This window comes from Ornithodoros turicata, chromosome 6 (assembly GCF_037126465.1).
Source record: "Ornithodoros turicata isolate Travis chromosome 6, ASM3712646v1, whole genome shotgun sequence".
Classification (NCBI taxonomy): Eukaryota; Metazoa; Arthropoda; class Arachnida; order Ixodida; family Argasidae; genus Ornithodoros; species Ornithodoros turicata.
The window spans coordinates 63,521,248-63,536,886 of record NC_088206.1 but is presented as its reverse complement, the minus strand read 5'-3'; the positions used below and the strand labels follow the sequence as shown (position 1 = coordinate 63,536,886).

Sequence of the window (15,639 nt, the reverse complement as noted above, 5' to 3'; positions counted from 1 at the left end):
GGCTCAGTAACGCCCCTAAAAACCACCGCCGGCTGGCGGCGCGCGTGTCGGACGCCCATCTGCCAATCAGAGGCAGAACCCCAATTAAGGTTCCGACTCTGATCCCGGCACGCCAGGGTTGTCAACTTAGGTCCCTTTGTGCGCGCACACTATCTTTTCATTCACTGTTGTTCAACGCACAGTCACTCTGCTATCCAACCTAGCGTGATTGTCCAATGATCGATAAGTCACCTATACAGGTAGAGGAAGAAAAAAAAAAAAAGAGGCAGGTCATGTCCAGGGGTACACAATTCGTGCGGGATACTAATTTACTTGAAAGGTCCGAAAATTGCTTACTTTTTTACCTCCCACTTCGGCGTCGATATCTGCCACATAATGCATGCAAGCACCGACGGTGTCCTCCAGTCTCGATGAGTGTCCATCGTGCCTTCATTATGGGGACCGCTAATTTCGAAACTGGATTCCGTCCCTCGGGGACCAACTAAGGTTTTTCCAATATCCTCCATACCGCTAATGAAGGCAGCCACACAAGGGGACTTGGTGTCACCTATGGTCCCGGATCGCGTGTCTGCGTCCCTTCCACGCTACCTTGGAGAGGTAGCGAAGAAAAAGAACTGACGTCCGCGTTCAGCGGTAGAGAAGCTCAGCTACAAGACCCGCGTGTGTGTATAGGTAGCCGTGTTGCTAGGTGTACGGTTACGCATTGTTTTCGGGTAGAGTATTACAATGGAGATTAGACTTGGTCACGGCATACGACGGGGGATAACTATCACAGTAGTTACCCTGGTTTTTAATAAAGTCTCTGGTACAGCGTCGTTATTTTTATCGTAATATTATTATATCGCGTATAATGTGGGACCGTGCTAAAGCTATATAGGCTTTAATTAGATTATATAAGACAATAATTAATAATATATATATATATATATATATATATATATATATTAATATATTAATTAATAAAATAATTATATAAGAAATTTATATTTCACATATGTATATTATTTATATTTAAATTTTTTTATAACCCTTGAAAGTTCTGTTTCACCAACGCTGCTCAACTTTCTACCGAGATCAATGTTTGCTAAAACTTGAAGTTAATACTCAATTCTTTTTTACAATGGTTAGTTGGTGACGTGATGAATATTTCAGTGACGATAGTTCCCTTTTGCGAAACAGAGTTAGGGGACAGAGTTAGGGAGAATTCAAGTTAGGGGACCGTTGACATCGGTCGAAATGTTGACCGGCGTTGGTGGAACCAGGCCACAATGTTTTAAGCAACCAGAAAGTTAGCATAATATTTTAGCCGGATATATAAAATCTACTGGACATCTTCTTGCGCGCCGTGTCCTAGAACATCAATTTTCTACCGCGTTACGGGCTAGGATCTGTGTATAAGACATGCATGCCCATCCCGCGCGACGGGGCTAAAACATACACCCAGTGTCCCCCATACATCCGAACAACGCGAATATCGCATCTGCTTCATCTTGTTGCACGCGCGAAGCTAGACACATATCGCATAAAGGACGAGGCTCGCGGTGAGTACAGTATATAGTCCCTCCATCATCTAATCGTACTCCACATCTCACGCTGTGAAGATCATCCCTGCGCGTTCAAAGTGGCTTTGCGAGACGCCATCAGCGACACTCTACTTTGTGTACGGGATATTCCTGATTCAATCACAAACAAGCAGGCTCTCTGAACGCGTATATATATATATATATATACCTCACATTTTATCTCCACGCGGAGCCTCTTTCTGCGCGTTCCTTCCACTTGACAAGCTGTTTCCCCTTGAATGAGTGCGTGCATTCGAATCTGACGCTCCCTGCTGATTCTACTTTGTGGTTCAAAAATATGACGCCTATAATATGAAAAAAAAAGAGAGCCGTGACGGTTTCTATTCACGCGGAGAAAATTTCGCCCACGTTGCGGCGACGATGACAAAGAAACAAAATATGGAGATGGTGGATCTTCAACACTCGACTCGCATTTGTACCTCTAAGAGTGACTTTCGGGGAATTTTGAAGCGCCGGCGACTTCTCGACGTCGTCGACGTTAACTGGATTGATTACGGGGTGTAATGCACGATTCTAGAATGGACGAAGCGCCCTACGTGAGTGAAACAAATTGAATGTTGTTAGAAGTCATGGATTCTAGTCACTGGTACGTTCCGGCATTGCGCCTAATTAGTTAGTTAGACGCGGCTAATTAAAGAGCCGGGGTGTCACTTGGAAGGGAGGATTTTTATTTCTTTATTTTTTTGCTCTTCGCCTTTCCAATTTCAATGGACACATCGGCCCTTAAACAATTTTTTAAACGTTAGATAATTAATATGATCTAATTAATCAATTAATTATGCACAATGAAAGAATACAGTAAGTTTCATTCCCCGCAGAGTTTCTAAAAATCTTGGCGCAACGAAGTTGTAATCCCGAAACGACACCTGTATATTCCATCACGACTGTTCGGTGAAGGCACGAACATGTTGCAGAAATACTGAATGGAGAGAGGAGAAGAAGAGAGGAGAAGAAGAGAGGAGAAGAGAGAGATGAAGAGGTGGTGTCGTCAGTGACACATCTGGAATGACACAGTTTGTGTTACATTTCTTCTCCTTCCTTCACGAGCGTCACTAAAGCGCTGTATGATTTCCCCTGTTAACAGGAAATGTCATAGCTGAATATCAAGTTAATCCATCGCAAATACGATTCACAGACGGCTGCGGAAATCTTGACTTCCCTAAGCCTGTTCGCCCACACCTTGAGGTCGATATTGATTGATACCCAATCAGGTAAGTACCGTCCTGTGAAACTGGTAATTGTTCGCTTTAGGTTGTTTTTTCGAACTGGGTGGAAAACTGTGTTCGTCCCTAGATGGAGCTCGTCAAGCAAGACTCGTTGGCGTATCGGAACCTTTAGCTACGTAACCTCGTTCATCGGGAATAGTTTTAGAGCTATATGAAGCCGTCCACTCCACTGTCCTTACACTGCCTAACTTTCTACACTCTCCTGAGAAATAGAGTAAACTGGGGAATAAAATAGTCCCCTAGATTGCAGTTAATCTCCGTTTCAGCCCCCTGGCCCGGAAATTCGTTTGTTCGAACAAAATTCGTGTTTTGTTCCATAATATTAAATATTAAGTAAATTTCCAACAAAAAGGTGCTCGAATATGTGCAACGAAGGGCCGTTAGATTTATATTTAACAAATGCCGTAGAGAAAATACAGAAGCCGACACTGAAGATTTTTGTTTAAGTTTAATTTGTACAAGCTTTCGCGTGGAGGTCCACGCTTCCTCAGGTACCTGGTACCTGAGGAAGCGTGGACCTCCACGCGAAAGCTTGTACAAATTAAACTTAAACAAAAATCTTCAGTGTCGGCTTCTGTATTTTGTTTATGTGATCTACAGGACTTGACTCCCCTCTTCGTATACGCAAATGCCGTAGAGCTGATTCACCATCTGACATAATGAAACTACATCAAATCCAACTTCTCAAGTTGCGTAGAGCTGCTGACGGGCTGAAATTCATGCATCGATTAGTATACGGCAAGACTTGCTTAATACGGAGTGGTTGCTGAGGCCACAGCCTGTGAGAAGGACGGGTCACCAACACCGCTTCTCTCTTGTGCCCTTCTTTGCAGGAACAAATCATTTCAAACACTCGTTTTTCGTCAGAGCCATTGAAGAATGGAATGGGTTGCCTGAGTCAGTGGTGTCCTTTGATAACACTTTGGAATTCGAAAGGGCTCTTACCGAGCTCTATTGTGAATGACCATCATTTGTCTATTCCAGTGTATGGTTTCGTGCAATGCCTGGTCTGTGCCCCTCCTGCTTGGGCATAGGCCAGCAGTATGCGTTAAATAAATAAAAAAATAAATTTAAAAAAATCACTACACGCTACTGCAAATTAGTTCCTAATTTTACCATTAACGTGCACGCCTTCGGTATCAAAAGGGAGGAATAGTTGTGGCAATACATCTTGTCACTCAAAGGACCAAAAGTTGCTCCCTTTCTACTGAGAACGTACGCGCGTAGAAAAAGCATCAACATCGCATTAAAGAAACAAACAAGAGGAAACCCACTAGCGTTCACATTCACCCGAACCACATTAATTCCACGTGTCCCATAAAACCCCGCGCCCTGTCCCCACACATCCATCGCATTCGCACCACAAAACCTTTCTTGAACAGCCACCCACTAAATTACAGCCGTCACCATCGATGCGGTAGCTAATATGCGCTCCGCAAAACTACCACCATAACGCGGCACTCATGCGCGAGCATGATATACAACGAGGGCAACATTTTTTTTTTTTTTTGCCCTCCACACACATGCAGGCCCAATAAAGAATAGAGGAGCCGTCGAAAGCAGCAAATAGCGCTCTTATACATCATCGTCAATGGTTCAAGCGGCCTTCCTAACTGCGCCATTCGGACATTATATGAGCGTGCAATCTGCGGGTGGGCAGCCTTCAACTGCTTCGCAACACGCACTTTGAGAGAACGGGCCCTAATGCCGTAATTTCCGTCATAGAATGAGTCCACTTCGTGAAATGGGACTCCACGCTGATCAAACAGCTGCGCGGCACGCTTACTTCCAACTATTCTCGGTATCGCGGGTATAGATGCGTTCGTTTGTCTAAGTGCATGCGAGATGGGCTTTAGACCTTCTTATTGGCCCAGTGTCTTTCCTCTCTGTCCGGGGACGATCGGAAGTAAGTTATTCCGAGAATTCGGTTCCGTGGCCTCAACATATAGCGTGAGAGGTTCTTGTTGTTCCGATGTGCACGAGGTTCGAATTTATGGCACACGCGTGGTCATCTCAATATTTCTCGTGTTTTTTTTTTTTTTTTTTTTTTTTTTTTTTGACGTCATGGTTTCTCATGCCGCACACAAGCATTGTACGCAGGGTGGAGGAAAAGGAAAGGTGTGTCCTCTGGCATACCGCGAAGGAAAATTAAACGAAAGAAAGCTCATTCTTGGAGACTAGCCGCTGTGTAATTGAATATTACATCTAAGATTGATATTCATTGAGTTGATAATGTACCAATGTCAAGGACGAAAAAAAAAAAAAAAGGACAGTATCGGCGAGTGCGCCTGTAAAGCGTGCTTCTCCTGGTTATCAGCCATAATGCGGGAGAGCAGACTTTACGTAAATATGCTTTTTTCTTTCTTTCTTTTTTTTTTTTGTAGGGATGTGCCAACCGAATCTGAGAATCCACTAATCCTAGCCAGGGATTCGAGATTCGCGAATCCGAATCCCAGTGCCCAAAACGGCGAATCGGATCTTCCGAATTCACCAACCGCGTTTGTTTGTTTCTTTTTTAAATTGGCGCCTCCGGAGTCTGCCGAAAGCCTTATTGGCCGACAAGTGTCTTCATGTTTGTTTGTTTACACTGCTTTGGACTGGAAGAGTTCAGGCAGGAACAGTTACATTACAATTTAAAACTAGCCGGGTTTTGCTTTTGATTCTTGCTTAGGTTTATGGGAAATAATTCAGACTCGAGAATTTATGCTTTTCTTGTAGTCGATGAACAACATGTTAAATAAATTGTCCCATCCTACAGTTGGCAATACAAATAAATTACGTTTAAGAAGAACTATACGGGTACGTTTTCTCCTGAAACTGAAGCATTATTCAATTTCTTTTTCATTAAACGAAGGCATCATATTCCGCTTCAAAACACATTTCAGTAGAAGTTCTTTTTTTTTCTGGCTTTTTAAACTCTTTTTAAAGAAAGGATTCTAAAAATTCGAGATTCGTAAGAGTCGCGGATTCGTACAACCTTCCTCGGATTCGGATTCGAAAAATTTTGAATTCGTCCCATCTCTAGTTATTTGTTTCTTAAATATTCCGCTTGCACCTTCAAGACCTCCCCTCAGAGCATCATACTGCGTGCTCACTTATATCAACCCACTTCTATACAACCCTACACTGGACAAAGCTACCAAAAACGCGGGACTGTCACAGGAGAGAACGCAAACAAAAGAGAGAGCTTCCTTGTAGACAATAATCAATCAGCAGTCACCAGCCGACTGAAGTGGACGCCTCCTCATCAACACGAACCCATTCCACCCAACGGTCCGGACACCCAAAAGTGACTCAGACCGACTGACCACCCTCGAAAACATTTAACGCCCCCTCCGCAAACAACGCATGGAAGGTACCCCATGAATTATGATCCCGATCTACGGGCATATTCTTCATATACACTCCGACACACACACACACAACCCCCTAACAAACATCTCTCAACGAGTCCTCGGGCCTCCCCCTACTCCACTCGGAGACGCACCAATTTGGACACACAGACACACACACTTGCTCCCGCTCGTCAAAGGAGAGGCCCAGAGACTCGGATCGCATTTCTCGAACGCTTCCTTCGAAGCATACTCGATAAATCGTAGGGCGGAGATGGCATCGCCTCGCGATATGGGAGGCCATATCCGTCCTCGACGGAGAGACATCGCGCGAGAAACAAAAAAAAAAAAAAAAAGGACGAGAGAATCTTCTTTGGCGAAGACACTCGGTTGTGACAGAGCCATAACAAGAGGGCAAAAAGAGGACAGAGATTGGGGAAAGTGTTAGCGGAGTTATTTATACGCGTTCTGTCTACATCGCGTATGGGGGTGGCCTCCCTATATAGTTTGGAAGAGTGGGGCCTAAAGGAACGATCTTTATTCCGAGACGTCGTTTGAAATGGTTGCCAGACTGATTCTTCTTTTGCGCCATCCTGGCGGGGTAAAAGGTTGGGTACTTTGGTGTCTGCCGTTTCATCTGGACGGAGAAGATGGCGGGGCGATATTGAGAGCAGTCTCGGAGAGTATTGTATCAAGGGCGGTGGTTGCAAGCTCAATTGCTTCCCCAAAAAAGATGCGGGTCTTTGGACGATGCCTCCGCCAGTGTGACGGGACACCATGAAGTGTGTCTCCGAGTTGTGTTTGTCTCGTTCTCGTCTGGGAGGTCCATTCCATATCTTCGTTCTGGTTTACGACGTTTATCGCGAAGTACATCTGCCGATATTGCATAGTGTAAGTTACAGTGCCGATGCAGTGACGAGGAGGGGCGACGCAATAAACCCGTTGGAAAAATATGTCTCGCCACGAGTCACTCTATCGCTTATTTGTTTTTAATTCCGCGCTAGCGCCGCGAAGCAACCGTGGCTATGAGCGGCGTACAGACGCGAGCAGGTGGAGAGAGGACAGCAGGAAGGTGTGGGCGACAGGGGGTTAGTATGCGTCTTGGGCCGACTTCAGAGGGAACTGTGACGATAGGAAAACGCAGGAAAAATCCCAGGCAGCATAACCGGTAGAGGAGATTCGAACACGCGTCACCTCCCAGTCTCGGCGTGGAAAGCGGTCATGCTAACCACTATGCCACGGGAGCTGGCATGTCGCTCAAAAGAGCGGTGATCACACAGCTGAAGAGCAACACACGCCCCATCGCGAAGACACCGTCAATTCTAACGTTCGAACACTCTCATAATGTCTTAACGGACACCAAGTTGAACGTGACGCTTCTTCCATGCTTATACGTAATCGCTTCGCTTCACCGCTCGCTCTCCGCAGTCTTGGTCTGTTGCATGGCGACGACAAGCACGAACAGCAATCCTTAACGTGAGGTGATTTCACAAGCAGGAGTTGGCATTGCACTAGTTCTAGTTTTAGTCCTAGCTTGTTGAGATAGTTATATGGGAGCCAGTCCTTGTGACTGGTCTTCCGCCTCGATGCCAATACACACTAATCGTTCACTAAAGGAGATGCAGTAAACCTGCTCAACAGCAAAACTAAAGTATACGCGAAGAAACTCTGGCTGAAAACACTGCGATCAGAAGATTACATCAAACACATTGATCCAGAGCTCAAGTATTCCATACCTGTCAACATAAAACGGGAATACACCACATTGATTCACCGCATACGTCTCGGAGTCCTGCCAACCAACTCAGTCCTCTTCAAGCAGGGCAACGCAGACTCTCCTGACTGCTCAACGTGTATGCTTCCCGATACCACCCGCCATGTCATCACTCAGTGCAAGAAGTTCTCCAAAGAACGAGAACAATTAGAGAAGGAACTAAGAAAGCTTAGTCACACGCCTCTCACCTTTGCCAAGATAATGGGCAATTGGAATACAAGCTCAGACCGAAAACTTGCACTCAGTGTGCTGTGTGACTTCCTCAAAGAAACGCAAATCGTGCAGAAATATTAGGACAGGTCCACTGAAGAAGAAACTCCGCATGTTGACAATCAGCAGATAGATCCAAAGTGCAAAGGACGATCCTCCTGCGATCTATAAATGTAATAATCAACAAGCTACCTAATCCAGCTAACCCCCTCCCCCCAGCCGACATACAAGCGAAGAAGAGGAACATACTCCTCAACTAAAAGAAATGGAGCAGCAGACCCCAAACTCGGGCGTCACCAAGCTCCAAAACGCAGCTACTTCTACTCTACTCTCTACTCTCGCTTCGCTTCGTTTCGGCTTTTCTTGATGTGCATTGGGGCAGACAGCGCGCGCGTGAACACCGGCAGTATAGAGATGCACTCAGGCAGGTGTTAGCTGTGCTTCGCCACCCTGACTCACGCAGTCCTGAATCTGCGTCCGATATCAAGGACGTGCGGAGGCGCCTAGCCTCTCTGCGAATGCAGTCCTGGCGCAAATTTGTTGCGCAACGCAATGTGGTGCGCTGGTGCCGGGAGGCATATTGCTCCCGTGTGTTACTCAAGCGCTATGTGGCAGAAAATCCGGACTTCGGAACTACTGAGCTCCGGTCAGCTGAACGCTCAATTCTGACTGATCCCGGTGACATTCAGGAAGCAATGCCTGAGCATTGCGCGGCCCTATATCAGGAGTCACCTCACGACGAGCCTGTTGTCAGCCGAGAGTGCCCACTGCCGGCGAAACAAATGGAGCATGTTGACTCAGGGCAGCTCATGCAAAATGAAGTTTTTACGTCTGTCTCCTCAATGACGAGCGGAAAGTGCCCTGGTATTGATGGCCTCCCAGTTGAGTTTTACAAGCGCTTCTGGAGCGTGATTGGTTCTTGCATGACTCGGTGTTTTTAACAACTGCTTAACCCAGGGGTTGCTATGTCCCAGCATGCTGAATGGTGTTGTTGTTGTGCAAAGATAAGTCTCGAAAACTGGACCCAGATGCTTATCGTCCGATTACTTTACTGACGAGCGATTATAAGATCTTAGCTAAAACTCTTCTATTGCGCGTTTCACCTCTGTTGGAGAAGGTGTTACATCCTTGCCAAGCATGTTCCGTCCCCGGCAGGTCCTCAGACCTTCATAGAATCGCTCTTCGTGATGCCATCCACTGGATTAACAGTGGTCATGCCCCCGCTGTGCAGACGTCATTCGATCAGTCCAAGGCATTCGATTACGTGCGACACGCGTACCTGTTCTCTCGGCTGAGGGCATATGGGTTCGCCGTTGCTCGGGTCAGGTATGTGGAAACGTTGTATAGGGGCGCTAGAAGCGTTGTCTCTGTCGCTGGTGGACTGTCGTCCCTCTTTGATGTAACTTGTGGAGTCCGTCAAGGATGCCCCCCTCTCCCGCCTTGTACACCATTGCCATCAACTCTCTACTCGAGAAACTGTGCTCGCTTCCAGTTACATTGCCACTGCCCAATGGATGCCCCCACCTGTTTTTGCGTTCGCGGACAACATCTGTGTGATCGTTTCTCGCGAGTGTTCCCTAGGGCCCGTTTGAAGGCGTTTGAGGATTACGGAGCCGTTTCAGGGGCAAGACTGAATAGATCAAAAAGTGCAGCACTGTTTTTGAGCCTCCAGCCTTCCTGCGGGGCTCCTTTCTGTGTTCCAGTGAGGCAGAAAGTCAAAATTCTTGGCGTGACTTTTGATTGCACTGGCATATCTACTGTAAATTGGCCACGAGTATTTAATCGTTGCAGAGCTGTCCTGCGGCAGCTTAAGTTTGTTGATTTGCCCATCACTTTTCGCGCTCATCTGCTAGTGGCCTGGTACTACAGTCGCTTGTGGTTTTTAGGAGTCGTTGCCACGCCGCCATCACTAATTCGTACTGCCATCACTAGACACGCGTTCCGTTTCCTCTGGGGCGGTTCGGTGGAGAGGTCCCACTTGCACCGTACACGTGACCCGGCTTAGCCTTGCCGGTGGTGCTCGACAAGTGCCTTGCACTTCATTCGCGCGCTTATTTCGAGGCATTGCACACTCCAGAACACCCAGCGTGCGCATTAGTGCAGTACTCTCTGGGATGTGCTACCAGGTGGTTCGTTGAGAGCCCTAGGTTTCGGCCTAGGTCCGAAGTCCTGCCTCATCAATACAGTGCCTGTGTTGATGTTGTACGGCGTTTGCGACTCCAGCTTCCGGACGCTGACATCCAGTTATGGGCTGTCAGCGATTTTTATACAGCTATCCGGGAGTTGGAGTCTGGTCCCCCAGTTCCTTCGGTGCCGACAAAGCTGTCTTGGCGTCGAATCACTGCGGGCTGGCTAGATGCCCGTCGCGCCAGTCTCCAGTGGAAGTTGGTCCACGACGTTCTTCCTCTTCGCGAGCGACTACGCCGTTCACATCTCTCGGTCTGACGGTTGCCCGTCTTGCGGGATGTGTGAAACCGCGAGAGCGCTGTTTCAGGCGTTGTCGTGTTCCTCTTTTGCTGTGGCGCAGAGTAACCCAGATATTTGAGCTGTCGACTGTCGCCTGGGCCACAGTACGGTTCCTGCAACCGTTGCCTGTTCCGCGCGTTCAACGTAAACAACTGGCTTTATTAATTACCGAGATCAACTTTCAAATTTGGATCCGTCGTTGCCGGCTGACTTTCGGTGGCCCAGACGCAGCTATATTTCAGGCTGTCAGGGCAGGGCTTCGTAGCCACATTGTCCGTGAGCAAGCACTGTATGGTCTCGTGAAGTGCTCTCGCCGCTGGCTGACGTCTACTCGTCTTTTCCGCCACGTTCAGGGTGGGTGGCAAATCATGTTCTAGCCAGCTCGCTAGCACCGTATTGCACTCTGCAGCGGCTCTCCCGTGTTTGGATTGTTCGCTTGGTATGGTCAGTACGAAAAGCAAACTCTCCTAGAGAGTGTTGTTATCTAGCTTGTAGGACTGTAACGTAAAGTTAGTGTCTGTCCAACGGGGACTACCTCCATAGGTAGCTCTCCTGCTTGATGACAATACACATACTTCGCTTCGCTTCGATTCCATATTTGTCGCTCGGACCACTGCCCGTCTTGTGGCATCTCGGAGTCACCAGAGCACTGCTTCCTTCAGTGCCAGATTCCGCTGCTCTTGTGGAGCAGAGTGGCGGTTGTTTCTGATCTTCCGAATGTCGAATGGGCCACTGTAAGGTTCATGGAACCGTTGCCGGTTGCAGCAAGGGATCGGAAACATTTGGCTTGTCTGATTGCGGAAATAAATTTCCAAATTTGGGTATGCCGGTGCCGGTTAGCCTTCGCTGGCCCCGACTGCGGGAGTTTAGGTCTGTTTCAGGCAGTTCGTACTGGACTGTGGGCGCTGACCACCAGGGAGCACGCAGTGCTCGGCCCGGTCGAGTGCTCCCGTCGCTGGCTTTGCTCCACTCGCATCTTCCGTTATGATCAGGGTGAGCGGCACATTCTGTTCTAGCCAGTTTGCTAGACCTGTACTGTCCTCCGTCGCGACTCTCCCGTATATCATGGATTGTCCGCATGGTATGGCCCGTACAAACAGCAATCTCCCTTAGGAGCGTTGTTATCCTGCCTTTCAGCATAGTGCGATACTATGTTCCTGTTCGTGTAAAGGAGCCTACCTCCATAGGTAGCTCTCCTGTTCGATGACAATACACGCTTCGTGCTCTCCTTCTTGATGACAATACACGCTTCGCTCGTGCAGTTAGTGTCAGTGCAAAGGGGACTACCTCCACAGGTAGTTCGCCTGCATGATGACAATACAGACGCTTCTTCTAGCGGTGAAGGGAGGCAAATGGGAGCCGGTCCCTCATATACTGGAGAGGGGTCCCCTTGATAACGCAGTCCGCCCCCGGGTGGGCCGTGTCCTTGAACGCGCGGACTACAAAACGGTCGTCGGGGCAGCATCGCTTGCGAAGATTTTTCCTAAAACCTTCTAGCTCGTAGGATTTTAACGTGAAGTTAGTGTCTGTCCAAAGGGGACTACCTCCATAGGTAGCTCTCTTGCTTGATGACAATGCACAACTTCTTCCATAAATGTTAACCGTCCGTTTTTTTATGCCAATACACACGTTAACCGTCCATGTACCACAATTGTTCCATCCTACAGTTGGCAATACGACCAGACCGTCGGTAACTCATATAACCAGTCAAACAATACATCTGGGCTCACCTGGCCTAAGTTTTGGCTTTGTTGGGGAAAATTAAGCTAATCAGTAAATTAAGGATATATGGAATAGTATAGGATAAAACGTTAAGGAATATGGGCTCACTAATTTTGTGACTCAACTAATCAGTCAACAATACAACAATACAACAACAAGTTCGATCAATACATTTTCGTTAAGGAAGATGGATCACTATTTTTGTGACTCATCAGTCAACAATACAATGAAGTACAATGGAAAAAGCAGTGAGTGTCTGCTCTTCGTGTTTAGGGCGAGGGCAATATTATTTTGAAGCGTGATGTGGGCAAGCATTGCACTTGTCCCATCCTACAGTTTGCAATACAAACAATACAAAAAGCTTTATGAATATTTTTCGTCACTAGTCTAATCGGTCACCGCACAAAAAATATCAATTTCTCAATAAACTGATGGCAAATTCCGTCGGGAGAGCAAACTTTGCCCCCCGCACTGCGTGGTGTTTAAATGCACGGTTTGATTCGTCGATGGAATGCTACCACTTGTTCGAGGTGCGACGTGTGCTCCGTGCACAGCGCGTGACCCGGGTCATATGTAATTTGAGCAGGACGTGTGAACATTGCCTCAGACAAAATTTAGTTTTCCTGTTTCCGTTCTTTTCGACGAGGAATGAAACCGCTACCTGACGTTTGCATCATTACTGGGGTGCCCGGTTTGCTGTGCTTAATTTTTCAGGGATTCAGTGGCAGAAATCGGTGGTTATTTCGCTCACCAGGAATCGGTGTCTTTCGGTGGCAATATTCTGTCTCTTTTGCATCATTTTAAAACGCTCTGCTTGTTTGTCTGTTCTCTTTTGCAGCGTGGTTCATATCGATAGTGGTGGTGGAGCTCGTGAGAGCTTTCGCCGTTGTCGACCTCACAGAAGTGGGCAACGTCACGACTAAAGTCCATGGGTAATGTGCGTCCTGCGCCGACCTCTAAGGGAACTGTACCGACATATGTCTGACAGCGTCCGAGGAAAACCCAGAAAAAACCCCAGACAGCAAAGCCGGCACCGGGATCCGAACCCGGGTACCTCCCAGTCCCGACGTGACATGGCCAGCATGCTAACCACTGAGCCAGACTGTGTGAAAAAGTGTTCGTTCGGCCAGTGGACCGTTAGTAGTATCGCGCGTGTGGAATTCTTCCTTGCTCTGGTGAAGACTCACAAAAATATTCCAAAAATAATCATCGCCTATCACGCGAAAACTGGAGAACTGGACTGGCACTTGAAGGACGTTGTTGTTTACGCATATATTTTACTCACTCACACTTTCAAAACTACACACTGGACAGGTATACACCCACCACAGAAGCTGTCTCTTTGCCTTCCCACGTATACCTTTAACAACAGGTACCTCCACCCCCTGTTTCGCTTCCACTACACCGCTGTCCCCCCCCCCCCCCCGAGTGCCTCCCGCCCCTGAAACCTTCCCACTAAACTGCATTCACTTAACCGAGACTTCGGTTCAAACACAATCAAGGCGTCACTTCGAGTCATTAACCCCGAACCGCAAGTCCGCTCGACCGCATCCAACTCGACCCCCCTAAGCAACTCCCTGCCCCTATACACGGCACACACTTAGGACCTATACACTCTGAAAAACACACAAAAACTCCGGCTCACGCATCTCAAAACAACCGAACCACGACCAGCACCGCGCTGCAAAACCCATTAAAGGCGACGCTCTCTGCTCCCGGCACACCACAATACAAACAAAGCTTATAACCGCCTTCACGCAAATACACACGAGCGTTTCACGCATCTTACACAGTGAGGCGTGTACGATTTTTATAGATCTCGAAATTTCCGTTGAGAGTTCCGCGGGGGGCCGCTACGATCGCACGGAAGTGAAACGTAAATGGAAGTGGGTCTATAGATTGTGCATTCACGTTGGACGCGACTAAGTAAAAAACAAAGGAGGTGAGTGCGACTGGACTCGGTGAGTCCAAAAAAGTCATCAGCATTATATACACCCGCGTGTGCTTCCACCGACGCCCGCTGGAAGGCGTGACAGGTCGCCGAAATGTCGGTGAGGCACGACAGCCCGTCTGTCACCCGGTGAACGCTTGCTTAATGATGATGGAAACGGGCATTTCGATGCTGAACATAATGGCGGTTCTGTATACACTCTGTATAGTGGACGAGGCGAACTGCGCTTTAGGGTTATTATTACTCTTCTCGAAGCGCTGATCGATCATAGGTAATGTCTTAATGGGGACGTACAGATGAGTCGCGCTCGCTGAGTGATTCCGTCTAATGATGATCGAAGTAATAAAAATTCATTCGTTATTCTTTCCGTTTGTTTTCCACGTTTCCACTCAGGGGTCGAACAAAAACAGATGTACAAAATTATACGAAATCGGAGCCCGGGGAAGAAAAGAATAGATGTGACGAGGCAAGATCTAACGACTCGAACAGTCAAGCAGGCTCTATGCATCGATGACTTCCTTTTCTTGTGTGCTGGTGGAACACGGGTGCGTGCAGTCCGGGCTCTGACAAATTATACGGAGTGGACAGTCTTTCTTCGTGTTACTTGTACCGAACACGGGCTTACTTTTACTGTTTGCGATGTCCATTCGGCAAATAACTTTTCTTTTCACCTGAATCGATAGTCGTTCTTTCTTATTAGTTCGTCCGATTATTATTAGTGTTTTTTTTTGTGTGTGTTTTTTTACATATACGCGGAATAATGCTTTTTACAAGCGTCAATAAGAGCCCGCGCGTGATATAATAGAGCGTTTTAGTACATCGTGCGCTATCGCCTTTGCGTACGTAAGCGTTGATGGTTCTGCGCACGCGCAAAACAACAAAAAAAAAAAAGAGCTTCGCGCATTGCGCAGAACCACCACGCTGTTCCTTACGTACGCAAAGACGATAGCGTACGATGCACTAAAACTCGATCACTATTGTCTGGTGAGCTTGCTGTATAGTGTGGACGATTCCTCAGGGAAGGGGAGTATTTTAAATGAGCGCAATGAATCGCAGCGGGTTCGTGAAATTCAAAAAGAAAAACATACCGCACCGTTGATGCTCTCGCTTTGTTCCAGTGCTGATCTCGTTGACATGTCAGTAACTGCAAAAAAAATTACGTATACGCGTAAAAATGATAATTGTATTATACAGTGCACAGAGACAAGGAGTGTAATACGAAAGTGTGAAAAACAGGGTGCCTACTCAAGCGAATTCTCTGACCAAAACAAAAGGGAACGTGGTGCCTGCTGCTACGTTTTGATACAGATCCCTCATGAAACAGATCATTTATTGAGGAATTAGTAAGACTACCCTACTTTTCTGACTCTGAGCT

At 47.3% G+C, this 15,639-nt stretch overlaps 1 long non-coding RNA gene across 1 annotated transcript in view; it reads right to left on the bottom strand.

The window, feature by feature from the left end:
* LOC135396998 (uncharacterized) overlaps positions 1-15,409 on the bottom strand; it is an 88,919-nt gene extending 73,510 nt beyond the window's left edge. The window contains exon 1 of the long non-coding RNA XR_010423571.1: positions 15,353-15,409. This is a non-coding gene — a long non-coding RNA (uncharacterized LOC135396998). The remainder of the gene's footprint in view (positions 1-15,352) is intronic.
* Between the last annotated feature and the right edge of the window lie 230 nt (positions 15,410-15,639).